Raw genomic sequence first — 26,803 nt, 5'->3', positions numbered from 1 at the left:
GGCGAGAGAGGCGAGAGAGGCGAGAGAGGCGAGAGAGGCGAGAGAGAGGCGAGAGAGGCGAGAGAGGCGAGAGAGGCGAGAGAGGCGAGAGAGGCGAGAGAGGCGAGAGAGAGAGGCGAGAGAGAGAGAGAGAGGCGAGAGAGGCGAGAGAGGCGAGAGAGAGAGAGGCGAGAGAGAGAGAGAGGCGAGAGAGAGAGAGAGGCGAGAGAGAGAGAGGCGAGAGAGAGAGAGGCGAGAGAGAGGCGAGAGAGAGAGAGGCGAGAGAGAGAGAGAGAGAGAGAGAGAGAGAGAGAGAGAGAGAGAGAGAGGCGAGAGAGGCGAGAGAGAGGCGAGAGAGAGGCGAGAGAGAGGCGAGAGAGAGGCGAGAGAGGCGAGAGAGGCGAGAGAGGCGAGAGAGAGGCGAGAGAGGCGGGAGAGAGAGGCGAGAGAGAGAGAGGCGAGAGAGAGAGGCGAGAGAGAGAGAGGCGAGAGAGAGAGAGGCGAGAGAGAGAGAGGCGAGAGAGAGAGAGAGAGGCGAGAGAGAGAGAGAGGGAGAGAGAGAGAGAGAGGCGAGAGAGAGAGAGAGGCGAGAGAGAGAGAGAGAGAGAGAGAGAGAGAGAGAGAGAGAGAGAGAGAGAGAGAGAGAGAGAGAGAGGCGAGAGGCGAGAGGCGAGAGAGGCGAGAGAGGCGAGAGAGAGAGAGAGGAGAGAGAGAGAGGAGAGAGAGAGAGAGGAGAGAGAGAGAGAGGCGAGAGAGAGAGAGGCGAGAGAGAGAGAGGCGAGAGAGAGAGAGGCGAGAGAGAGAGAGGCGAGAGAGGCGAGAGAGGCGAGAGAGGCGAGAGAGAGGCGAGAGAGAGAGAGAGGCGAGAGAGAGAGAGAGAGGCGAGAGAGAGAGAGAGAGAGGCGAGAGAGAGAGAGAGAGAGAGAGGCGAGAGAGAGAGAGAGAGAGGCGAGAGAGAGAGAGAGAGAGAGGCGAGAGAGAGAGAGAGAGAGAGGCGAGAGAGAGGCGAGAGAGAGGCGAGAGAGAGGCGAGAGAGGCGAGAGAGGCGAGAGAGGCGAGAGAGGCGAGAGAGAGAGAGGCGAGAGAGGCGAAAGAGGCGAGAGAGAGAGAGAGGCGAGAGAGGCGAAAGAGGCGAGAGAGGCGAGAGAGGCGAGAGAGAGAGAGAGGCGAGAGAGAGAGAGGCGAGAGAGAGAGAGGCGAGAGAGAGAGGCGAGAGAGAGAGAGAGAGAGAGGCGAGAGAGAGAGAGAGAGAGAGGCGAGAGAGAGAGAGAGAGGCGCGAGAGAGAGAGAGAGAGGCGAGAGAGAGAGAGAGAGGGGCGAGAGAGAGAGAGAGAGAGGCGAGAGAGAGAGAGAGAGAGCGAGAGAGAGGCGCGAGAGAGAGGCGAGAGAGAGGCGCGAGAGAGAGGCGAGAGAGAGGCGAGAGAGAGGCGAGAGAGAGGCGAGAGAGAGGCGAGAGAGAGGCGAGAGAGAGGCGAGAGAGAGGCGAGAGAGAGGCGAGAGAGAGAGGCGAGAGAGAGAGGCGAGAGAGAGAGGCGAGAGAGAGAGGCGAGAGAGAGAGGCGAGAGAGAGAGAGGCGAGAGAGGCGAGAGAGAGAGGCGAGAGAGGCGAGAGAGAGGCGAGAGAGAGAGGGGCGAGAGAGAGAGAGGCGAGAGAGAGAGAGAGGCGAGAGAGAGAGAGGCGAGAGAGAGAGAGAGGCGAGAGAGAGAGAGGCGAGAGAGAGAGAGGCGAGAGAGAGAGAGGCGAGAGAGGCGAGAGAGAGAGAGGCGAGAGAGAGAGAGGCGAGAGAGAGAGAGGCGAGAGAAAGAGAGGCGAGAGAAAGAGAGGCGAGAGAGAGAGAGGCGAGAGAGAGAGAGGCGAGAGAGAGAGAGGCGAGAGAGAGAGAGGCGAGAGAGAGAGAGGCGAGAGAGAGAGAGGCGAGAGAGAGAGAGAGAGAGAGAGAGGCGAGAGAGAGAGAGAGAGGCGAGAGAGAGAGAGAGAGGCGAGAGAGAGAGAGGCGAGAGAGAGAGAGAGAGGCGAGAGAGAGAGGCGAGAGAGGCGAGAGAGGCGAGAGAGGCGAGAGAGGCGAGAGAGCAGAGAGGCGAGAGAGGCGAGAGAGGCGAGAGAGGCGAGAGAGGCGAGAGAGGCGAGAGAGGCGAGAGAGGGAGAGAGAGGCGAGAGAGAGGCGAGAGAGAGGCGAGAGAGAGGCGAGAGAGAGGCGAGAGAGAGGCGAGAGAGAGGCGAGAGAGAGGCGAGAGAGAGGCGAGAGAGAGGCGAGAGAGAGGCGAGAGAGAGGCGAGAGAGAGAGAGAGAGAGAGGCGAGAGAGAGAGAGAGAGAGAGAGGCGAGAGAGAGAGAGAGAGAGGCGAGAGAGAGAGAGAGAGAGAGGCGAGAGAGAGGAGAGAGAGAGAGAGAGAGAGAGGCGAGAGAGAGAGAGAGAGAGGCGAGAGAGAGAGAGAGGCGAGAGAGAGAGAGAGAGGCGAGAGAGAGGCGAGAGAGAGAGAGAGAGGCGAGAGAGAGGCGAGAGAGCGAGAGAGAGGCGAGAGAGAGAGAGAGAGAGGAGAGAGAGAGAGAGAGGCGAGAGAGAGAGGGAGAGGCGAGAGAGAGAGGAGAGGCGAGAGAGAGAGGGCGAGGCGAGAGAGAGAGGGCGAGGCGAGAGAGAGAGGCGAGGCGAGAGAGAGAGGGCGAGGCGAGAGAGAGAGGGCGAGGCGAGAGAGAGAGAGCGAGGCGAGAGAGAGAGAGGGCGAGGCGAGAGAGAGAGGGCGAGGCGAGAGAGAGAGGGCGAGGTGAGAGAGAGAGAGGGCGAGGTGAGAGAGAGAGAGGGCGAGGTGAGAGAGAGAGAGGGCGAGGTGAGAGAGAGAGAGGGCGAGGTGAGAGAGAGAGAGAGCGAGGTGAGAGAGAGAGGGCGAGGGGAGAGAGAGAGAGGGCGAGGGGAGAGAGAGAGAGAGGGCGAGGAGAGAGAGAGAGAGAGGGCGAGGTGAGAGAGAGGCGAGAGAGGCGAGAGAGGCGAGAGAGGCGAGAGAGGAGAGAGAGGGGAGAGAGGCGAGAGAGGCGAGAGAGGCGAGAGAGGCGAGAGAGGCGAGAGAGGCGAGAGAGGCGAGAGAGGCGAGAGAGAGAGAGAGGGGAGAGAGAGAGAGAGAGAGGCGAGAGAGAGAGAGAGGCGAGAGAGAGGCGAGAGAGAGAGAGAGAGGCGAGAGAGAGAGAGAGAGGCGAGAGAGAGAGAGAGGCGAGAGAGAGAGAGAGAGAGGGCGAGGTGAGAGAGAGAGGGGGAGGTGAGAGAGAGAGGGCGAGGTGAGAGAGAGAGGGCGAGGGGAGAGAGAGAGAGGGGGAGGGGAGAGAGAGAGAGGGCGAGGGGAGAGAGAGAGAGGGCGAGGTGAGAGAGAGAGAGGGCGAGGTGAGAGAGAGAGAGGGCGAGGTGAGAGAGAGAGGGCGAGGTGAGAGAGAGAGAGGGCGAGGTGAGAGAGAGAGAGAGGCGAGAGAGGCGAGAGAGGCGAGAGAGGCGAGAGAGGCGAGAGAGGCGAGAGAGGCGAGAGAGGCGAGAGAGGCGAGAGAGGCGAGAGAGGCGAGAGAGGCGAGAGAGAGAGAGAGAGGCGAGAGAGAGAGAGAGGCGAGAGAGAGGCGAGAGAGAGAGAGAGAGGCGAGATGAGAGAGAGAGAGCGAGGTGAGAGAGAGAGGGCGAGGTGAGAGAGAGAGGGCGAGGTGAGAGAGAGAGAGGCGAGGTGAGAGAGAGAGAGAGGGCGAGGTGAGAGAGAGAGAGGGCGAGGTGAGAGAGAGAGGGCGAGGTGAGAGAGAGAGAGGGCGAGGTGAGAGAGAGAGAGGGCGAGGTGGAGAGAGAGAGAGAGGCGAGGTGAGAGAGAGAGAGAGGGCGAGGTGAGAGAGAGAGAGAGGGCGAGAGAGAGAGAGGCGAGAGAGGCGAGAGAGGCGAGAGAGGCGAGAGAGGCGAGAGAGGCGAGAGAGGCGAGAGAGGCGAGAGAGGCGAGAGAGAGAGAGAGAGGCGAGAGAGAGAGAGAGGCAGAGAGAGGCGAGAGAGAGGCGAGAGAGAGAGGCGAGAGAGAGAGACGAGAGAGAGAGAGAGAGAGGCGAGAGAGAGAGAGGCGAGAGAGAGAGAGACGAGAGAGAGAGAGAGAGAGGCGAGAGAGAGAGAGAGAGGGAGAGAGAGAGAGAGAGGCGAGAGAGAGAGAGAGAGGCGAGAGGGCGAGGTGAGAGAGAGAGGGCGAGGTGAGAGAGAGAGGGCGAGGTGAGAGAGAGAGAGAGAGAGAGAGAGAGGGGTGAGAGAGAGAGGGCGAGGTGAGAGAGAGAGAGGGCGAGGTGAGAGAGAGAGAGGGCGAGGTGAGAGAGAGAGAGGGCGAGGTGAGAGAGAGAGAGAGGGCGAGGTGAGAGAGAGAGAGAGAGGGCGAGGTGAGAGAGAGAGAGAGGGCGAGGGGAGAGAGAGAGAGAGGCGAGGGGAGAGAGAGAGAGAGGGCGAGGTGAGAGAGAGAGAGAGGGCGAGGTGAGAGAGAGAGAGAGGGCGAGGTGAGAGAGAGAGAGGGCGAGGTGAGAGAGAGAGAGGGCGAGGAGAGAGAGAGAGGGCGAGGGAGAGGAGAGAGAGAGAGAGGGCGAGGAGAGAGAGAGAGAGAGAGGGCGAGGGGAGAGAGAGAGAGAGAGAGGGCGAGGAGAGAGAGAGAGAGAGGGCGAGGTGGAGAGAGAGAGAGAGAGGGCGAGGTGAGAGAGAGAGAGAGAGAGGGCGAGGTGAGAGAGAGAGAGAGAGAGGGCGAGGTGAGAGAGAGAGAGAGAGAGGGCGAGGTGAGAGAGAGAGAGAGAGAGGAGAGAGAGAGAGAGAGAGAGGGCGAGGTGGAGAGAGAGAGAGAGAGGGCGAGTGAGAGAGAGAGAGAGAGAGGGCGAGGTGAGAGAGAGAGAGAGGGCGAGGTGAGAGAGAGAGAGAGGGCGAGGAGAGAGAGAGAGGGCGAGGTGAGAGAGAGAGAGAGGGCGAGGTGAGAGAGAGAGAGAGGGCGAGGTGAGAGAGAGAGAGAGGGCGAGGTGAGAGAGAGAGAGGGAGAGGTGAGAGAGAGAGGGGGGGGGTGAGAGAGAGAGAGAGGGCGAGGTGAGAGAGAGAGAGGGCGAGGTGGAGAGAGAGAGGGCGAGGAGAGAGAGAGAGAGGAGAGAGAGAGAGAGAGCGAGGTGAGAGGGCGAGGTGAGAGGGCGAGGTGAGAGGGCGAGGTGAGAGGGCGAGGTGAGAGGGCGAGGTGAGAGGGCGAGGTGAGAGAGAGAGGGCGAGGTGAGAGAGAGAGGGCGAGGTGAGAGAGAGAGGGCGAGGTGAGAGAGAGAGGGCGAGGTGAGAGAGAGAGGGCGAGGTGAGAGAGAGAGGGCGAGGTGAGAGAGAGAGGGCGAGGTGAGAGAGAGAGGGCGAGGTGAGAGAGAGAGGGCGAGGTGAGAGAGAGGACGAGGTGAGAGGGCGAAAGAGCCACCAGAGAGTGTGTGGGTCTCCTCAGGTCCACCGATGCATAGAGAAACAGAAAGACAAGGGGGCGAGCATTTTGAGCTGAGGACAGGCTTTTTTCTTCTCATTAAAAATGGAAACCTGTAATTTCTAAATGTACTCCTTAACACACACAGACACGGCTGACAGTGAGGGTCAGACACCAAGGCCCAGACCACCCACTGCCCACCTGCCTCTCCACAAGGCATCTCACAGAGAAAGACTAAACGACTTTAGGAGCAATATACAGTCATGGAAGAATGTGAACACCTATAGCTGCAATCGCCACCAGCATATCAGCTTCAAAAACACATACTTCCGCAGAGCCAATTAAGATCAACCCCTCTCTTAAGTTGTCATGCTGGTGTGCTGAGACACTGCAATCAAGGGCAAACGCCTGCCATAGGGAGATAACGGAGTACAACCGTCGCCCTCACCCCACCTCTGAAGATTCTCCCTCATTTCTAACAGAGAGAAAGAACACAGCCTCCCTTCCTGCCCCTCCCAGTAGAACCTGTGGGCCTCCTCCACAATGAGACTAAGCAGGACCATTCAACAGCACAAACCCCCTGTGGAATAGGCATGTCAGCCCACTGTAGTACACCATCACCAGAGCTGTGTCTAGTAATGGAGATAGAAGGGTGAGTCAGATGATGGAGGGTCCAAGTGAATGGTAATGCATGGACAGAGACAATAGAACAAGTAACATGGACAACAGCCTTTTTTGGACGAACACTCAACACAGTAGACAAGCAGAAAGGAAGGAGTGAGAGAAAAGAGAGGGAGGGGTTGGAGATGGAGGTAAAGAAGGAAAAGCTGTGCTCTCCCTCCTTCAGTCTTCTCGTGTTGCTCTTTTCAGCTTGGGGAAAGGAGGGGAAGGCAGCAGCACTAATAAGTTCAGCTCCATCCGTCTGCTGCTCGCCATGCGACAGGGGCTACTCTTCTGGTGCCCCGACGTCACTCTGCTTCCCAATTACCACATTTACACACTGCACCTCGTACCGCACGCACATACTCCTTCCCTCGTTTACATTTCTGCAGCGCTATTTTAACCTGTTGAACCACGCTGTGTCATTATTGGATAAAAAGACGTGCCCATTTTAAGCGCAATATTTTGTCACGAAAAGATGCTCGACTATGCATGGAATTGACAGCCTTGGAAAGACAACTCTGACGTCTCCAAAACTGCAAAGATATTATATGTGCGTGCCCCAGAACTAATGCAACAGGCGAAACAAAGATGAAGTTTCATACAGGAAATGCCCCGGATTCTGAAGGCGCTGTGTTCCAATGTCTCCTTATATGGCTGTGAATGCGCCAGGAATGAGCCTGCGCTTTCTGTCTATTCCCCGAGGTGTCTGCAGCATTGTGACGTGTTTGTAGGCATATCATTGGAAGATTGACCATAAGAGACTACATTTACCTGGTGTCCCGCCCGGTGTCCTGTGTGCGTAATATGCATGTCCATGCGCGTTCCATTTCTTCAGAATTGAAAGTAAACTGCCACGATGGATTTTATCGTCGATAGATATGTGAAAAACACCTTGAGGATTGATTCTAAACATCGTTTGCCATGTTTCTGTCGATATTATGGAGTTAATTTGGAAAAAAGTTTGCGTTTTAATGACTTTTTTTTCCCTTAACCAAACGCGATGAACAAAACGGAGCGATTAGTCGACACAAATAATATTTTTTGTAAAAACGGAACATTTGCTATCTAACAGAGTCTCCTCATTGAAAACATCTGAAGTTCTTCAAAGGTAAATTATTTTATTTGAATGCTTTTATGGTTTTTGTGGAAAATGTTGCATGCTGAATGCTAATGCTAAATGGTACATTAGCCATCAATACTGTTACACAAATGCTTGTTTTGCAATGGTTGAGAAGCATATTTTGAAAATCTGAGATGACAGTGTTGTTAACAAAAGGCTAATAAGCTTGAGAGCAAATAGATGAATTTCATTTCATTTGCGATTTTCATGAATAGTTAACGTTGCGTTATGGTAATGAGCTTGAGGCTGTCATCACAATACCGGATCAGGGATGGCTCGACGCAAGAAGTTAAATGCTTTACGTACTTCCATCTCACCTTTCTACATGTATATTATCCATACATTAATTAAACACTGAGTTAGTTATACAGTGAATGCTGAGAAAGAGCAGCTCCTCTCTGTGGAAGGTGTAGTAGCAGTGCATGAAGACTAACAGAGATGCCACCACCTGTAGCTGTGGCCAAACTGTTTATTTTATTTATTTATTTTTATTTTTTTACTCTGTTTATTAAGTTTTACACACAGACAAGACAACAATATATATACTCAACTAGAAAAAATAAAAAATACAAATAAAAAAAATAGCTTTAAAGATACCATACCTTAGACAAGTTAAACACACCAGGCAGAAGGCTACAAGGGTTAAAGGGCAAAACTGTTTATTTTTAAAGCCCTGCGGTTGTGATGAAGTGTTGAGATTACGCTGAGTGTTGAGTACATCTCTACTCTAGACACCTGTGTGTGTGTGTGTGTGTGGTGACTGGCCTCTAAATGCCACTGCGTCTAGTCAGTACTCAGACCCAACACCGTCTTGACTCAGGACTGGGAATGAGACAAATATACAAAATTGTAAATCTTTGCAACCTGATTCCAGACCATTTGGCCATCTCAGTGAGGCATGTTGTCGATTTAACATCCAGTCTGATCTGATCCAGGATCAGTGTATTATCTGACCACAGAGCGCTGTGCAAAGCTGCCTGGCAGGCAACAGGCATCACATCCACCAAGCCAGAGTCTATTAAGATAAGATCCAAACAATAACAGTGCTGTAAGTGGCTGTCCCCACCTCGTACCTCACCCTCCCCGTCTGACCTTTCCTAATTCAAGTTCAGGTTAAGTGTACCTGTGCTCGCTGCCTCTCAATATGTTCTCTCAGGGAGGCCTTTTGGTGAGTCATCAGATAGCGCCGGCTGCAGCAGTATTCTCTGAGGTTGGAAATGCCAGGCAGATAAGGCTGCTCAGGTGTTTGGTGTGCACAGATGCGCACGCACGCACAGTGCCGGGTGACATTTTAAAAGTCCTCACTGCTTCTCAGAGCACACCAGTTTAGTTTAACATTACCCATTCTCCTCAGAGCACACCAGTTTAGTTTAACATTACCCATTATCCTCAGAGCACACCAGTTTAGTTTAACATTACCCATTCTCCTCAGAGCACACCAGTTTAGTTTAAAATCACCCATTCTCCTCACTGCAGCTTATCCTCAATATAATACTCCAGCCATCATCTTCCAGTCTATCCTGTGCCGGAGTTAACTTTCCCCCAGCCACACCTCTCAAGGATTAACACACTAATGGTCATTAGAGTTTGGCACATTCCAATCTCCAACCGGCCTGTCAAACTCACCACCGAGACTGATTCAGTTCCCGTAGACTCACGGTGACAACACCAGACAATGACGCGGAGAGAGTGATTGAGAAAGTCCCCACTCAAAGGAAACAATTCACAAACCGGTAAACGTAAACAACAGCACATCACAGAGCAAGTACCTGTAGATGCTCAAGGCAAGGTGTGGCTGGGAAAATAGGCAGAAGTGAGGAAAGGAAATAAGGAAAGAGGGACAGACAGGGTGGAAGAGGAGCTGATCAGTTGGATTGTGGCTCTTCAGGAGGAGAAATAGCAATAAAACCTAATCATTAAGCAACTCCACACAAGCAGCCCGCTTGAGACTGGGGGAGCCATCGGCAGAACAGCTGCAGGGTTGCCGCAGCAACTGGAGTTAGAACCAGGAGGCCGAATGTGAGACAGAAACCAGGTGAAAGATAAGACAGTGAAAGAAAGGGAGAGGAATCAAACACCTTTCCAGGTTGCCAAGCGACAGGCGATGCCAGTCAGTGAATGTAGAGCACAGTTGATCAAAGTTGGCCGCTGGGCGGTAATACGTCCAAAAATAATTACTGTAAAAAGACCTTTAAGATGTAAACCTGCACTGTCACATATGGCCGTTGAGCTGCCACATACGTCTGTTAGCATATGTGTTAGTGAGTAATTGCAATATGGTTGGAGTAATGACTGGGTTAGATATGTATATCAGACAAGTCCTAAGGATTCCTTTCCAAGCACTGATAGGTTGTTGCGTGGTCTCAAAGGATCAAATCATGTAAGGGATAATTAATGAGGGACTATGCGTTCTATCGATATTCATAAAAAAGGCCTCCCGAGTGGCGCAGTGGTCTAAGGCACTGCATCGCAGCGCTAACTGTGCCACTAGAGATTCTGGGATCGAGTCCAGGCTCTGTCGCAGCCGAGCGGGAGACCCATGGGGAGGCGCACAATTGGCCCAGCGTCGTCCGGGTTAGGGGAGGGTTTGGCCGGCAGGGATGTCCTTGTCCCATCGCTCATTAGCGACTCCTGTGGCGGGCCGGGTGTTTCCTCCGACACATTGGTGCGGCTGACTTCAGGATTAAGTGGGCATTGTGTCAAGAAGCAGTATGGCTTGGTTGGGTCATGTTTCAGAGGACTCACGGCTCTCGACCTTAGTCTCTCCCGAGTCCGTACGGGAGTTACAGCGATGAGACAAGACTAACTACCAATTGAATACCACGAAATTGGGGAGAAATAGGGGTAAAAATTTTAAATAAATACAGACATGGAAAGTTTGTTCCACGACACGCTAGCAGAGTGGAACTGACCTTCCACAGAGTTGCATTATTTTCCAGAGAACACATAGAGCCCCTAGTTGATTATCCCTTTAATACCACGGCTATAATTTAACATGACGCTAGAAATGCATTCAACATCCACTGACGTAGCTAGAAAGTTTACTAGATAGCTACAGTAGTTGCCTTGGTAACCAAAACAAACATACTTGCTTGTTTAGCGAACTAAACCATCAGTCCTAGCATGTTATTATGAAAAATCCAATAGAACAATGTTAATAATGTTTTCAATATGACCTTCGCTATCAAAAGCAGCTCAAACATAGAACATGTAAGAATGAACTATATTTAATTATACCGTGCAAACATACCATGCCCTTCAAGCCAACAAGTATATAACAATGCCATGGTATAATTAAGCAATAATGCCCGATGCGGTGTGGTATATGGCCAATATAGCACGTCTAAGGGCTGTGATTAAGCACGGCGCAACTTGGAGTGCCTGGACACAGCCCTTAGCCGTGGTATATTGGCCATATACCTCAAACCCCAGAGGAGCCTTATTTCTATTATAAACTGGTTACCAACATTATTAAAGCAATAAAACTAAATGTTTTGTCATACCGGTGTTATATGGTCTGACATAACATGGCTTTCAACCAATCAAACCACCCAGTTCATAAAAACATTTGTTTTTACTGCTCTAATTACATTCGTAACCAGTTTATAATAGCAATAAGACACCTCTGGGGTTTGTGGTATATGGGCAATATACCACGGCTAAGGGCTGTGTCCAGGCACTCCGCTTTGCATATTGGTCATATATCACACCCCCTCTGACCTTATTGCTTAAATAAAGTATACCAATCAATAACAGCTTGGATAAAGTCTATATGAAGCGATTTGAGGTTTCATCCACCATAGATTTTTAGTCTTGCATGAGTTGTTTCTCTCACATAGATCACAATAGTTGTTCTCATTAAAGTGTCTAATGCAGTGTCTTAACTAATTGTGAGTGGACCGATCCACTGCCAGGCCAGGACAGGTCAGGTGAGCGACGCTGGGCCAGTCAGGCATGGTGAAACCAGCAAGCATAAAGCAGAGCATAGCAAATCCACTGAATATAAAATACAAAAATGTAAAAACACTCAATGATCTTAAGTGGCGTCAATTACCTGGAGCAGCCGTGAGGGAGGGGGACAGGGGATGGAGCCACTGACCGAGGAGCGGGTGAGGTGAGGTGGAAGGGGGCTGGGGGATGAGAGAAACTCAGTGACAGGTCCTCTAAAACCCTGAACTAATTACTCCATAAAGAGACACTGGTCTCTGATCACTGCTAAGGGCTCTCACTGCAGGGTCAGCCCCGCACATCACTCATACATACACCAGCATGCACGAGGGCCTTCACACACAACTATTTTAACATACATACTTAATTTAATCTGAGAAATACCGTGTGGGTGATGGTCAATTTCTACATAACGGATTCTGTTCACCTTTTGTTCCATCTAGACGGTTGTTTCAGATCATATTTAACGATTTGTTAAGTTTACTAGAACGTCTACAAACACTTTATTTCATAAAAATCCTCCGTTCTCTCCAGTTTACAGTTCTGTCACCGGTCATTTACAGTTACAATATCCTCCCCTCCCTCATCTCACACACCAACACTGATAATTATTCCCCTTTCACACCTGTAAGTCCTTTATTAGAAATTAAGTGTTACTTTAGCTTTTTGAAGACAGACACATCTGAATCATATATTGAATGATTCAATATATGATTCAGATGTGTCTGCCACCTACTTCTAATTCTGCTGTCTTTGCATCCACCCTCTTTCCTCTTTCATTTCTTTGCGTCATTCATTTATTCAAACCCTAAATCTCACACCTTCTCCCATCTAAAAGTAACCTTCTTCCTCTCTGTCAACAAAATTCTCCCACTCCTAGTTATTTTTCTCTCTCTCAACATTTCCCTCAAGTCTCTTCAAACCAGCCACCAGTCACTGCCCCACCCAAAATCACCCATTTTCCCTGTGTTGGTACACCCTTCCCTCCTTTATCTCCAACCCAGTTGGTACTCACCCAGATCAAAGTCCCTCAAACATCTGTGCTGCTGGCTGATGCCATGGCTGGGCCAGCTGGGCCCTCTGTCTGTCAGTCTGGGAGCAGTCCTCTATCTGTACGTCTGTCTGTCTGCGTCCCTCTGTTTGCCTGGGCCTCCTGTCCGGCTGCAGAGAAGGAGAACACAAACAAGAGATTGAGAGGAGTGTGAGTGTGTGAGTTCATTGTGAAAAACGGTTTGTTTGTATCTGAACGGACTCAGGTACCTACTTAACGTGTACGCACACAATAATACTTTGGGAATGTGTAGTGTAGGTTTAGTTAGGAAAGTCCAGCCAGACAGTACAAGGTCGGGCCCCAGTAGTTCAATCAGAAGGCCATCTCCAATAACAGTGCTGTCTGTCTGGTCTCTCTCTCCCTGGCTGAACAGTTCCAGTCTATGGTGGAGGAGAAGTCTGTCCGTCTCCTTCCCTCTCCCTCTGTCGACATGGCTGAGGTGGCTCTGTCTCCCCCATGGAGGAGCGGGATTCATTTAGTGCGGTGTCTGATTTGAGGTGAAACCAAACCGATGCCAAACATAATTATTAAAACACTTCATTATGTCTTGTAGGGATGCACAATAAATTGGTGAGCATTTCAGAAAAGGCCTATATGAGTAAAAAATGCCAACATCGACACGATGTCTTGCGCCAATATGCAAAACCGATGTTAAAGCTGACGTGCATACCTATATAACGTAGGTAGATGACGTGCATACCTATATAACGTAGGTAGATGAGGTACATACCTATATAAAGTAGGTAGATGACGTGCATACCTATATAACGTAGGTAGATGAGGGACATACCTATATAACGTAGGTAGATGACGTGCATACCTATATAACGTAGGTAGATGAGGGACATACCTATATAACGTAGGTAGATGACGTGCATACCTATATAAAGTAGGTAGATGACGTGCATACCTATATAACGTAGGTAGATGACGTGCATACCTATATAACGTAGGTAGATGACGTAATGACGGCACGAAAAATACAGCGCTACACAGAACAAAAGCATTAAAATACTAAGTGCACACTTCCAACCACTAAACAAGTTCAAGTCCAGCAGTCATTTGAAAGAGTAAGAACATTTCAGCGAGACAATTCAAAGGCAAAATCCATTAACGCCAAGATAAAGGAATTCATTGCCCTTGACAATCAACCCTTCTCTGTTGTGGATGATGTTGGCTTTCGTCGACTGGTTGAGCACCTCGAGCCCCAGTACACACGACCAAGTAGGCACTTTTTTTCAGAAGTTGCCCTACCAGAGTTACACAGTATTGTTGAAACGTACATCTATGATCTCACTGCTATTAGCTTCCCGACTGACATTTGGACCAGCGATGTCAGCCCCATTAGCATGCTGCGTCTGACAGCACAGTGGGTCGACAGGGATTCCATACTGAGGAAAGTCGTATTGCATGCTGAAGAATGTGCTGGTTCTCATACCGCTGCAGCCATTTCAATAGCATTAGAGAACATGTTTGAAACATGAACACAGTCCTAGCGCCATTCGAACAACTGACTGGAGAAATAAGCTAATGAACTGTGTCTGCAGCAGACGTGATACCCTCTGTCATGGCATTGAAACGCCTGCTCAACAAAACTGACAACAGACCAGGGGGTTAAAACTTACAAAAGTCCTCGAGGCTGTGAACAAGCAGTTCGGTGGCATTCTCTCTGAGCCTCTTTACTGTGTTGCCATCAAACTCAATGCTAGGTACAAGGACCGCTCCTTCGATACAGACAGGGAACAGGGTTTACGTGAAATGTTACATACACAGCTGGACAAGATGGAAACGGACACAGTGACTGTGTACACTGAGGAAGCGAGGCATCGGACAGACAGATCAGAAACTTCACTGCTTGAAATCCTGGTTGATCCCCAATGAGCCATCACATCTCCCAAAAACATTTTCAACATGACTCACTGGTCTCTACATTGCAGATGAGCTGAAGGCAGTCGTCAATGACCTTGGACCATAGAAGGTATTTGCGCTGGTGACAGACAATGATGCAAACATGAAGGCAGCTTGGTTTAAATTGGAAGAGTCCTAGCCTCACATCACACCCATTGGCTGTGCTGCTCATGCATTGAATCTGCTCCTCGAGGACATCATGACACTGAAAACAATGGATACACTCTACAAGAGAGCTATGGAAATGGTTAGGTATGGAAATGGTTAGGTATGTGAAGGGTCATCAACTTATAGCAGCAATCTACCTCACCAAGCAAAGTGAGAAGAATAAGAGCACCACATTGAAGCTGCCAAGCAACACCCATTGGGGTGGTGTTGTCATCATGTTTGACAGTCTCCTGGAGGGGAAGGAGTCTCTCCAAGAAATGGCCATATCACAGTCTGCCAATATGGACAGCCCCATCAAGAGGATCCTCCTGGATGATGTATTTTGGGAGAGAGTGGTAAGCAGCCTAAAACTCCTGAAATCTATAGCAATAGCCATTGCACGGATTGAGGGAGACAGTGCCATTCCGTTTTATGTTCAGACTCTGCTTACAGATGTAAGAGAATATATCCGTACTGCCCTTCCCACTTCACTGTTGCTCCAAGCAGAGGAAACTGTAGTTCTGAAATACATCAAAAAGCGTGAAGACTGCCTGAAGCCCATACACGCCGCAGCGTACATGTTGGACCCCAAGTATGCTGGCAAGAGTATTCTGTCTGGTGCAGAGATCAACAAGGCCTATGGTGTCATCACTACCGTGTCTCGCCAACTTGGCTGGATGGGGGCAAGGTTCTTGGCAGTCTGGTGAAGTACACTTCCAAGCAAGGACTTTGGGATGGAGATGCAATATGGCAGTCGTGCCAACATATCTCATCAGCCACCTGGTGGAAGGGACTTTGTGGATCTGAGGCTCTTACCCCTGTTGCCTCCATCGTCATCCAAATCCCACCAACATCAACCGCCTCAGAGGGCAACTGGTCCTTGTTTGGGAACACACACCAAAGCACGCCGCAGGCTGACCAATACAAGGGGTGAAAAATTGGTGGCCATCTGGGCAAATTTGAGGATTTTTGAGCCTGACAATAAGCCATCCTCAACAAGGTTGGAAAGTGACAGTGAAGATGAGGCCTCAGAGTCTGATGTTCAAGGGAGAAGACATGGAAGCATAAGAGGAAGACAACCAAAGCTTTAGTTTCTAGACTATCATTTTACAGATGTTGAAAATGTTTTTGGGAGAAGTGATGGATCATTGGGGATCATTCAATATTCCCTTTTGTTGTTCAGTGAAATTATCCCATGTGAAGAGTCAACTCATTTAATTAAAGTTCAATTTATAACTAAATTGTTTTTTTATTTCTATTGGAAGGATTTAATAATTTGCAATTATGTCTTCTTATGATAAGATAAAAGGTTTCTGTTTCTGTCTCCATATGATATGGTAAATATATCCACTTATGATAAGATAAAAGGTTTCTGTTTCTGTCTCCATATGATATGGTAAATATATCCAATGCAAAAAACATCTACATTTAAATGGTATTAATATCAACTCCCATGGAAAGTTGCCACCTCTGAATATTCCCCAAAATGTGTTATCAGTATAGTTTTTTTTTTTGACAAATGAATTATTAGATATCAGTATCGGCCAACAATGTCATATCGGTGCATCCCTAATGTCTAGTAATAAAAACACTAGCACTTCAGGGGGACAGAGACTCCCACATAACTGAACAAGAGAAACTTCATCAGGTTGAATGGTCCCTTTAAAATACATAGTCATATTAGGCTTCATTATATAATTTACAGACATGTACAAAGACAATAGCTGAGATGTAAGACACTTCAAGCTCTTCTGGTCTGTAAGACAAATTACTGTTTCAGAGCAGTAATCTAAAACAAATAGGCCCAACTTGAGACCATGAAGAAAGCCAATCCAACCTGAATCACAACGCGAAGCCAAGTGCAATACCATTCTGACTAACAATGTCTCTCTGTGACATGCTCTGAATAAAGAACACTCTTCCCCCCTCTCTTTAATCCAGACCCTGCCATAGCCCCTTGGTCAGAAAGAAGAGAGGTGGACTGAAGGAATGAATGGCATCATCTTAACACCCTCAGGTTTACACAAGCCAGTCACAAATGTCAATCAGATGCAAAATATAGAGGCAAAATGCAAGCACGGAATGTGAGAGGCAGTGCTACTCTCAGAGGTGTGTGTCTCAGGGGGACAGAGGCTTGATCAATAGCTCACCTGCAATGAATATGTGAGTGTTCTTATTGACTGGACAAGCAGATGTGTATTCAAAACCTGACAACAGAAGCATGAGTCCGGTCGATATTTTTGGGCTCCAAAATCACTAATGCCTCCTGGTTCAAACACCGTTTTAACAGGCAAAATGGGGATTAAGAGAAACTTAGGTCTGACAATATGCTGTGATTGTGTCAGACAACATACAAAATAATGAGTCAACTGTGTGAGGTGAAGAGGGTGTGTCTCCGTGGTCCTGTGGTGGGCAGAGCCTTCCTGGTTGGTCTGTATAGTGTAAGTCATCTGGCTAAACCAGCCTTCAGACCTACATAACAGCGGAACAGCTACTTAGATCTACTACCTCTACTGTCTGAATCGGAGAATAAAATCCCCTTGACTCACTGCAACAGCTATCCTCCTCGCCCTGTCTATGACCTATGATCATTTACTCTGTGCTTTCTCTCATCTCAATCTCTTCTGGCCATCCCTCCTTCACCCCCTCTTCTCCTTTCTCTGACCTGTACTCATTCTCTATGCATCAGTCTCCCACCCTCCTCCTTCTCTTCCCTTCCCTCCCTCCTTCCCTCTGATAGGCGTTGGTCAGCGGTGTGGTAATGAGTTGGGACTCCAGGAAATGAGGGTTGACCTGCAGTGTGTGATCCTGTAATCAGGTTGGGTAAACGCTGGGGCCTCGCCCTGCCACCCTCCTTGCCTCTGCACTCCCTGCCCCGGCCTGTTTGTCTGTCCACCAGTGAGCCTGATCGTTTAGTCAGGTTGGAGAGGGGAGATGAGATGACAACACAGACACCCGCTGCCATCCATCCTGTCAAGACTCCATGGCAGAGCAAACCTACATCTCCGCAGCTTGAGAGAGCAGGGATTGGATGGTGAGGAGGGGAATGAGGGAGAGGAAGAGGATGGAGCTGAGAGAGACAGGAGAGTAGCGGGGGGAAACAAAAGTGTAATAAGAAAACAAATGGAAATCAGAAAAAGCAAAGTGAGGAAGAATGGGAGATGAGACAGGATGAAAGATGGGTTAATGTACTACAGGCTGATGAAAAAGAGAGAAGGGTGGCAGCAGACAAGACAAGGAGAGGATAGAAACAAAACTAGAAAGGATTGAAGACAAATTAAGCAGAGGGCTGAAAGGGACGGGGAGAGATGGGATAGACATTAAAATACGTCAGCCATGATACAGGGAAAAAGAGAGAAAAAAGGACTGTTCCTCACAGGTTCACCGCTGCTGAAACCCCCTTAGACTTGAAAAAAAGTCACATGAAGCACTTGACTATGTTTAAAAAGAGCCACTAAGAGTGAATAACTTATAATTATGAGCACAACTGGGCCATTCAACCCTGTGCTGCTGCTGCGCACACACAGTGGATGATCTGGGTTATTCACACACACACACAGGGCCATAAAGGAGTAACATGCCAAGGGTAATTCAAAGGTCGCCTACGATAGACTATCATCCTGTCCAGGGGATGTACACCATCAGCCAATCCGGTGGCTACTTAATACTAGGGCTGAGAATTGCCAGGAATCTCACGATACGATATTATCACGATACTTAGGTGCCAATACAATACGTGTTACGATTCTGTATGTATTACAACTCGATGTTCCAAGCATATTTCTCACCATATGGTCTGCTGCAGAGGCACAACAGAGAGCCATGAGAAAATTTATTTTAATCAAGCTATTTAAAAAGAAGTTGGAGAACAATAATATATGAAGGAAAAATACTCGAGTTTTGGTGCAGGTACAGCCAATTAGCGCAAAATTAACATTGCAAAATTGTCAAAACAATATGGCCTCCTGAGTGACGCAGTGGTCTAAGGCGCCACTACAGCCTCCAGTTCTATCCCAGGTTGTGTCACAGCCGGCCGTGACCAGGAGCCCCATGGGGTGGGCGCATAATTGGCCCAGCGTCGTCCGGGTTAGGGGAGGGTTTGGCCGGGGGATTTCCTTGGTTTGTCATGTTCTAGCGACTCCTTGTGGCCGACCGGGCACCTGCAAGCTGACCTCAGTTGTCAGTTGGACGGTCTTTCCTCCAACACATAGGCACACATTGGTGCAGCTAGCTTCTGGGTTAAGTGAGCAGTGTGTTAAGAAGCAGCGAAGCAGAGCAGTGCGGCAGGTCATGTTTCGGGGGACACAACTCCCACAGAACTACTTGACCTCTTACTCCCCTCTCTCTCTAGATGAAAGCCTGCGACTAATGAAGGCTGGCTACCCAACAACCTGTCCACTTGACCACATCACCTCCTCCAGACCATCTCTACAGACCTTCTCCCATTCCTCACTTGCCTCAACTCATCCCTGACCACTGGCTGCGTCCCCTCTGACTTCAAGTTTGCCTCTCCTTAAGAAACCAACACTTCATCCCTCTGACGTCAACAACTAAGCGTGCTGCAACTCTCGTTATCACTCTCAGAACAATCTTGTTGATCCTAACCAGTTAAGCTTCGAGTCGTGTCACTCATCCGAGACTGCTCTCCACTCTGCCAAAGCTGACTCGGTGTCTGCACCACGTACTCTCACTACTGGTCTTCACACTAAGTCATTCTGCTCTGTCATATCCTTTCATGGTCTTCCTATCATTGCTATGCAAATGACACTCCACTTTCCCCCCCCCTTCTGACAGTCAGGTGGAGACACACATCTCTGCGTGCCTGGCATATCTCAGCTTGGATGTCGGCCCACCACCTCAAGCTCAACAAAACACAGCTGCTCTTCCTCCCAGGGAAGGCCTGCCCGCTCCAAGACCTCTCCATCACATTTGACAACTCAAAGGTGCCCCCCTCCCAGAGTGCAAAGAACCTTGACGTGACCCTGGACAACACTGTCATTCTCTGCAAACATCAAAGCAGTGACTCGCTCCTGCAGGTTCACTCTCTTCAGAGTACAACCTTTCTGCACACAGGAAGCGGCGCAGGTCCTAATCCAGGCACGTCTAGACTACTGCAACTCTTTTGGCTGGGCAACCAGCCTCTGCCATCAAACTCCTGCAACTTGGTGGAACAAGCTTCCCCCTAAAGTCAGGGCAGCGGAGTCCCTGCCCATCTTTCAAAAACATCTGGAAGTAATGTGTTGAGGGAAATGTACTCGATACAATTATGATGTATTGTCTCACCTAACCATCTTAAGATGAATGCACTAGTTGTAAGTCGCTCTGGATAAGAGCTTCTGCTAAATGACTAGAATGGAAAGTGTAGAATGAACAGTATGTGCTAACAGACCTAGACACACATTATGGTTACATATGGTTCTTATGCATAGCTCATTTGTGTATGCAAATACGCATCTTGACAGGAACTGTAATACAAATCTGTTTATTTGTGAAAACTTGAACTAAGAGGGTACATTTATTTAAAAATATATTTTACCTTTATTTAACTAGGCAAGTCAGTTAAGAACAAATTCTTATTTTCAATGACGGCCTAGGAACGGGTGGGTTAACTGCCTGTTCAGGGGCAGAACGACAGATTTGTACCTTGTCAGCTCGGGGGTTTGAACTTGCAACCTTCCGGTTACTAGTCCAACACTCTAACCACTAGGCTACCCTGCCGCCCCAGGGTAAATCAATTTTAACCCCTTTTTGAAAGCACCCCTTTTGATTTGAAGCAAACTTTACATACATATATATTTTCCCATTGTAGAAGTGCTCACAAAGTTACTTTTTGGGCCCGAATGCCAAAAGATTAATGAAGTTAAAAAGGTACCAGAAATCCTTGTCTTCATCACTGCAAAAGAGAAACGGTTGAGATTGATATCAAAAACTCCTCAGTTTGTAATTTTTATTTCATTTTTCACCTTAAACGTTATTTTTCTAAAAACACGTAAACTACTGTTTAATTAGATTTACATATGTTGTAGCTTAGAGCCTTATGTTGTGCTCACCATCGGTTGAGACATGTTCTTGGGTGTCATGTTTTGGTAACTAAATGTACTGAAATGGGAATAAAATTGACATTTCCACTTTCAAATTGTACCACAAAGATGGTGTGAGGGAGAATGTTGCCTTGAATGGGAATATCTGTTTGTTTTAATTATACTGTTTATACTCCATAGGAAACCTATTGAAATCACAGAAATATAGACAATATAAACATGACCATTTAAGTTGACAGCTGATGGTGGGTGGACCGGCGGCCATCTCTGTGATAGTAATTAGAAGTTACAATTTTAATTGAATTTACATTTCAATGGTGTACCAGCTAAACTACAGTGGCCTCTGAAGGAGGGATAGGTCCATTCTATGAATAATTGTTCTACGCTTGAAATGACATCCACCGTTCAAGAGCATGTTGTGTCTCAACAGATAGCGGGCAATACACACGCAGAAGATGTGAAGTTGGGTCGAAGCTACAATATACACCCATATCAAACAAAAAGAAATCTGAGTTTCCTCATTTATGCTAATTAGTAAAAACGTTTTTTATTATAACATTTTTTGGGAAGAAATTATCAAATAGTTGGACAACCCTGCTTGTGAGCTTTTGATATAATTTCAACTCAACAGTTTATATTTTCCCAGTGATGAAGACATGGATGTCTCATGGTATGATATACAATGGATGAACTTTGAGCACCTTTATCTCCTGAATGTTTTGGCAATTAGGTCCAAAAAGGCCCCTTCTTCCATGGGCAAACATCACATTTGCTGAAATCAAAAGAGATGCCGTCAAAAATTGATTTAATTCAAATGGATTAAACCGACAGACAATTGTGTGTGCGCGCGAGTACTGCGTGTGTGGGAGTCAGATAATGGGTGAGGACTGATGAGTCCAGGCCTAATCTCTGGTCATGTTTACACAAACACACATTCAGATAAACACAGCTCCCCTGACCCCTTCACATAATTTCATCAACTCCAACTCGTCCCCCATTCATCTCCTAACCTCTCAAGCACCATCTCTTTTTATCTACTTTTCCCACTATCACTCTCCTTCAAATTTCCCATTCTTAATCCATTTCCTCCCTCCCCTCTTTTTCTCTGCCCATCCACAATAGCAGCCTTTCCAGGAGGGCCATCAATCTTCTTCAAGGAGAGCAGAGCCAGAGAGCGCTAAGGCTACGGCAGATTACCAGCTCTCCTTACTGATCACTGCTGCTGCTCACTGGACAACACAGGGAGGGAGGCACAGGGAGGGAGATGGTGGTTGGAGCCCCAAACCAGGAGAGAGCTACGCCCACCAAATCTGCAAAAGGTATTTGCATCCTAATTCAGAGGTGTATACATTTAAATCCAAACTGAGAACTCCCTACCTGTCCAACCAACACCCGTCTGTCTGTCCCCTGAGAGGACTCAGAGCCTAAGGAGAGAGCATTTAGCTAGGTTTTCTATAGATAGATAAGACCCACTTCTAGTCTTTAGTCTATATGTGATGACAGGGTAGAGGTAATAGCCCAATGATTGCGGGGATCCAACCAGCCTACAAGGGTCGGCTTCCACTTACAGCCTGTGAGATACGGTAGAGTTAGAGGGAGAGTGTAGGACAAGTGAGGGGCAGATAAGATAGAGGTGGAAGAGAGGGGAGCATTATGCGTTAGGTAGAGGCTGGGAGGCAGGTGGGCAATGAAGCAGCTGATGTTTATTCACTTGTCAAAACGCTACAGGCAAAGACATGCAAGGTGTGCCTTCCGGAGACTTCTGGGCAGAACAGAGAGGGGTGTGTGTAGCTAAGGGGAGGTATAATGGTGTTAGTGTGGGGGTGTTAGATATTTATTTACAGGCCAGGATTAGGGGGATGAGGCAGAGTAGAGACGTGACCTTGCAGCCAAGTTTTTCTTTTTACGAGACGCCTCACAATAATCCACACTCACGCCTGTGCCACCACCAAGGCCAGTCCTCTAGAGGCTGGTGGAGCGGGGGGGACTGAACGACAAGGGCTCAGATCTTATATATCTCCATGCTATCTTCGGTAACCCCCTGCAAGTTCAAAATCTAACTGGAATAATAAGAATCACTAATATCATTCTGCAATGTAAGGCCCTGTCCTTGTTTCTCCTTCTGAAAGCTGGGTCATCTCAGCTTGGATAAGAACCTAAGCACCAGGATAGCTTTATACTTTTATCCTATAATGTAATGCAACGCCTCTTCCTCCTCACTGAGGTTAATGCTTTATACTTTTATCCTATAATGTAATGCAACGCCTCTTCCTCCTCACTGAGGTTAATGCTTTATACATGTATCCTATAATGTAATGCAACGCCTCTTCCTCCTCACTGAGGTTAATGCTTTATACATTTATCCTATAATATAATGCAACGCCTCTTCCTCCTCACTGAGGTTAATGCTTCATACATTTATCCTATAATATAATGCAACGCCTCTTCCTCCTCACTGAGGTTAATGCTTCATACATTTATCCTATAATATAATGCCACGCCTCTTCCTCCTTACTGAGGTTAATGCTTCATACATTTATCCTATAATATAATGCAACGCCTCTTCCTCCTCACTGAGGTTAAGGCTTTATACATTTATCCTATAATATAATGCAATGCCTCTTCCTCCTCACTGAGGTTAATGCTTCATACACTTATCCTATAATATAATGCAACGCCTCTTCCTCCTCACTGAGGTTAATGCTTTATACATTTATCCTATAATATAATGCAACGCCTCTTCCTACTCACTGAGGTTAATGCTTCATACATTTATCCTATAATATAATGCAACGCCTCTTCCTCCTTACTGAGGTTAATGCTTTACACATTTATCCTATAATATAATTCAACGCCTCTTCCTCCTCACTGAGGTTAATGCTTCATACATTTATCCTATAATATAATGCAACGCCTCTTCCTCCTCACTGAGGTTAATGCTTTATACATTTATCCTATAATATAATGCAACGCCTCTTCCTCCTCACTGAGGTTAAGGCTTTATACATTTATCCTATAATATAATGCAATGCCTCTTCCTCCTCACTGAGGTTAATGCTTCATACACTTATCCTATAATATAATGCAACGCCTCTTCCTCCTCACTGAGGTTAATGCTTCATACATTTATCCTATAATATAATGCAATGCCTCTTCCTCCTCACTGAGGTTAATGCTTTATACATTTATCCTATAATATAATGCAACGCCTCTTCCTCCTCACTGAGGTTAATGCTTTATACATTTATCCTATAATATAATGCAACGCCTCTTCCTCCTCACTGAGGTTAATGCTTTATACATTTATCCTATAATATAATGCAACGCCTCTTCCTCCTCACTGAGGTTAATGCTTCATACATTTATCCTATAATATAATGCAACGCCTCTGCCTCCTCACTGAGGTTAATGCTTTATACATTTATCCTATAATATAATGCAACGCCTCTTCCTCCTCACTGAGGTTAAGGCTTCATACATTTATCTTATAATATAATGCAAAGCCTCTTCCTCCTCACTGAGGTTAATGCTTCATACATTTATCCTATAATATAATGCAACGCCTCTTCCTCCTCACTGAGGTTAATGCTTTATACATTTATCCTATAATATAATGCAACGCCTCTTCCTCCTCACTGAGGTTAAGGCTTCATACATTTATCCTATAATATAATGCAAAGCCTCTTCCTCCTCACTGAGGTTAAGGCTTTGGGGGTTTTGCCAACTTTCAGTACGCTGTCACCTTGTTGTCTGGGGATCAGAGTTGAGGACAGGGGTTATACTTAGAGCTGTCTACATACTGTACGTCCCTCCACAGTGCTGACTTGGGATCAGTAGCTCTGTTCAGGGCCTCTGTGCCACATGGCAGGGAGGAGAGGTACAGCTCAGCGCTAAAGACTGACACTAACTTAATCACTGATAATTGAGTCGGCTGCTGGGGAAGGTGCAACATTAAAAAGGGGCAATCTGCAGTTAAGGGATGGGGCTGGAGAAATGTAACCAATATGAAATTCATAGGCAGAGCTATGAATGCAAGGACTGACAAAATGTAAGTTTGAACTTTGTTTACACTTAGTTTACAAACAGTGGAGTAAAACAAGGTTATATTTTGGTTTCTGATGGGGTATGACAGTAGAACTAAGCTCATGAGGCATTTCTACGTTATATTCTTCAAGAATATAACTTACTTATCATTCATAGGTTTAAAAACTGGATGCCGCAACTGCAGATTGCCCATTTAAAGGATAAAAACGGTAGGCAGGGCTGGCTCAGCCTGTCATTGGGTGTCTAATCACTGAGAAGACGCACACATGCGCACACACACACACACGTCAGATCACTAACGGCTATTAGCTCAGAACCACTCAGGACCCTCAAAGGGGCTTTGATCAGTCGAGGGGCGAGGAGAGCAAACGGACAAGGGGGGCGAGGACACAGCACACACCGTCAGATGAGTGAGGGACAGAGAGATAGACAAGATGAGTGTCCTTCCCTGTCATCAGGACCCTGAGGTGTCCAAGGAGATGACAGTGGGGCATATTCAAAGGGCTGTCTGCCTCCATAGCTGCCCCCAAGAAGCTTGGATCAATTACACTGTAATTACACTAACTTCTTGAGTTAGACTGCTACCCCAAAAGTCAAGGTGCTACCCCCAAAGTTAGGGGGGAATGTAACCCCATTACATGGCCTTCAATATCATCAACTTGAGCAACAACACATGTTCTTGCTAGTGATCCCAGCAGCAGTTTTAGTGAGTGATGAGACAGGTAAAGTGACAGTGGGTTGTATAAAGCCTATAGCAGTGGGTTGTGCATAGCCTATAGATAGCTGGTGAGTGGATTTATGAAGATGGAGGGGTCCTGTAATAGAATGTTGATGAATTGACCAGCCTCCACCCTTTCCTGACCATAGGGAGCATGTCTGGGAGAATGAGACTGGAGATATGTCAAACTGTCTGGAGCTGCAGGGTTAAATATCAACTGATAAAACTACTGCTCTATCAAACTACATAGAAGAAAGGAAAGGACACACTAGGAAAAGGCCAAACAGGAACAAGCAGAGAGAGGACAAGCTCTTCCCTCTTACTAAGAGTTTCTCCCACAAATGCTGACAACCTCACACTGCCAAATTAAACGTTTTTGAGCACACACACACACACACACACACACGTTTCTTTATTGTGCCGCAACATCCACACACTTTGCTGTCGTGGCTCAGTGCATGGATGCCGTGAGATCAAAGATTTTACAGTTCGCATGAGATGCTTTAGTGGTGGACTGCAGGGGTCTGACATCCCCTGCCATGGAGAGAGGTATGGAGCAATGGAGGAGAGGGAGCAATGGAGGAGAGAGATAAAATAAGAGGGAAAAAGAAAGAGAGCAAGAATCCAAATGAAAGGCTGCCAAGCAAAAAGAGGTAGAGTATCTGTACACTGAAAAGCAATAGTAAGCAGACATAATGAAAGAAGATGAGAGATACATTGGCAATGTGTGAGAGAAGTAAGCACAGCATACATCATATACATTGAGATTTTATTTCTGAAATGGGCTGAAGAATGTAGATTTGAGTTGAAGACAAAATGCCTCATTCAAATCACAATATCAAACAATTACTCTGATCAGAATTGGATCAGAGGCCAACATTAGAGTAATGTTTTATTTAGGGATGTGCCAAATGGACATTTTTTCTTAACGTTTAAACTGCCATGTTTGGGGAGGGGGGTTCCCTTTAAACCGATAAGAAAGAAACTATACACATTTATTAATAATGCAAATTAAAATGGTCCTATTACAGATGTATGACCGTTAGGGCCGGCAATGAAATTATCTACCACGACCCTTTACACACAGAACGCAGTACAGTAACATGTCCATAATTGATCACTTTGACAATTTAAATTCTGCTCAAGCATAGAACGTTCAATTGTTTCCCTGACAACAAACATTGCTGATTGATGTGCTGCTGTGTCATTTATGCTGTTTTTTTATGGTAGGGTAGCAAGAAGTGCTTTCTTTCTACTAAATGTCTTCGTAAGTCACAAATAACTAAAATACTTTAAAGTACTGTTTTTTAGTCAGAGCACAGGCAGCAGGCATGCTAGGATTGAAAGTTCTGGTCGCCTAGTGATGGAAGGTAGTCCCGCGTCGGCATCCATTCATCGTGTAGAATATCCATTCATCGTGTAGAATATCCATTCATCGTGTAGAATATCCATTCATCGTGTAGAATATCCATTCATCGTGTAGAATATCCATTCATCGTGTAGAATATCCATTCATCGTGTAGAATATCCATTCATCGTGTACAATATCCATTCATCGTGTACAATATCCATTCATCATGTACAATATCCATTCATCATGTACAATATCCATTCATCATGTACAATATCCATTCATCATGTACAATATCCATTCATCATGTACAATATCCATTCATCATGTACAATATCCATTCATCATGTACAATATCCGGGGCGGCAGCGTAGCCTAGTGGTTAGAGCGTTGGACTAGTAACCGAAAGGTTGC

At 47.3% G+C, this 26,803-nt stretch overlaps 1 protein-coding gene across 3 annotated transcripts in view; it reads right to left on the bottom strand.

Annotated features, from left to right (window-relative positions):
• LOC118377204 (speckle-type POZ protein) overlaps positions 1-26,803 on the bottom strand; it is a 122,879-nt gene that overhangs the window by 89,683 nt on the left and 6,393 nt on the right. For 2 of the 3 annotated variants that reach the window (XM_052519256.1, XM_052519258.1), the window contains exons 2-3: positions 12,145-12,290; positions 11,236-11,311 (exon numbers count right to left, since the gene is read on the bottom strand). The gene's annotated coding sequence lies outside the window, so the exon portion shown is untranslated. The remainder of the gene's footprint in view (positions 1-11,235; positions 11,312-12,144; positions 12,291-26,803) is intronic. The other variant, XM_052519257.1, reaches the window with a different exon arrangement.

The sequence above is a fragment of the Oncorhynchus keta genome, chromosome 5 (genome assembly GCF_023373465.1).
Source record: "Oncorhynchus keta strain PuntledgeMale-10-30-2019 chromosome 5, Oket_V2, whole genome shotgun sequence".
Classification (NCBI taxonomy): Eukaryota; Metazoa; Chordata; class Actinopteri; order Salmoniformes; family Salmonidae; genus Oncorhynchus; species Oncorhynchus keta.
The sequence above is the reverse complement of the archived record's forward strand: the minus strand, read 5'-3'. Positions and strand labels throughout refer to the sequence as shown.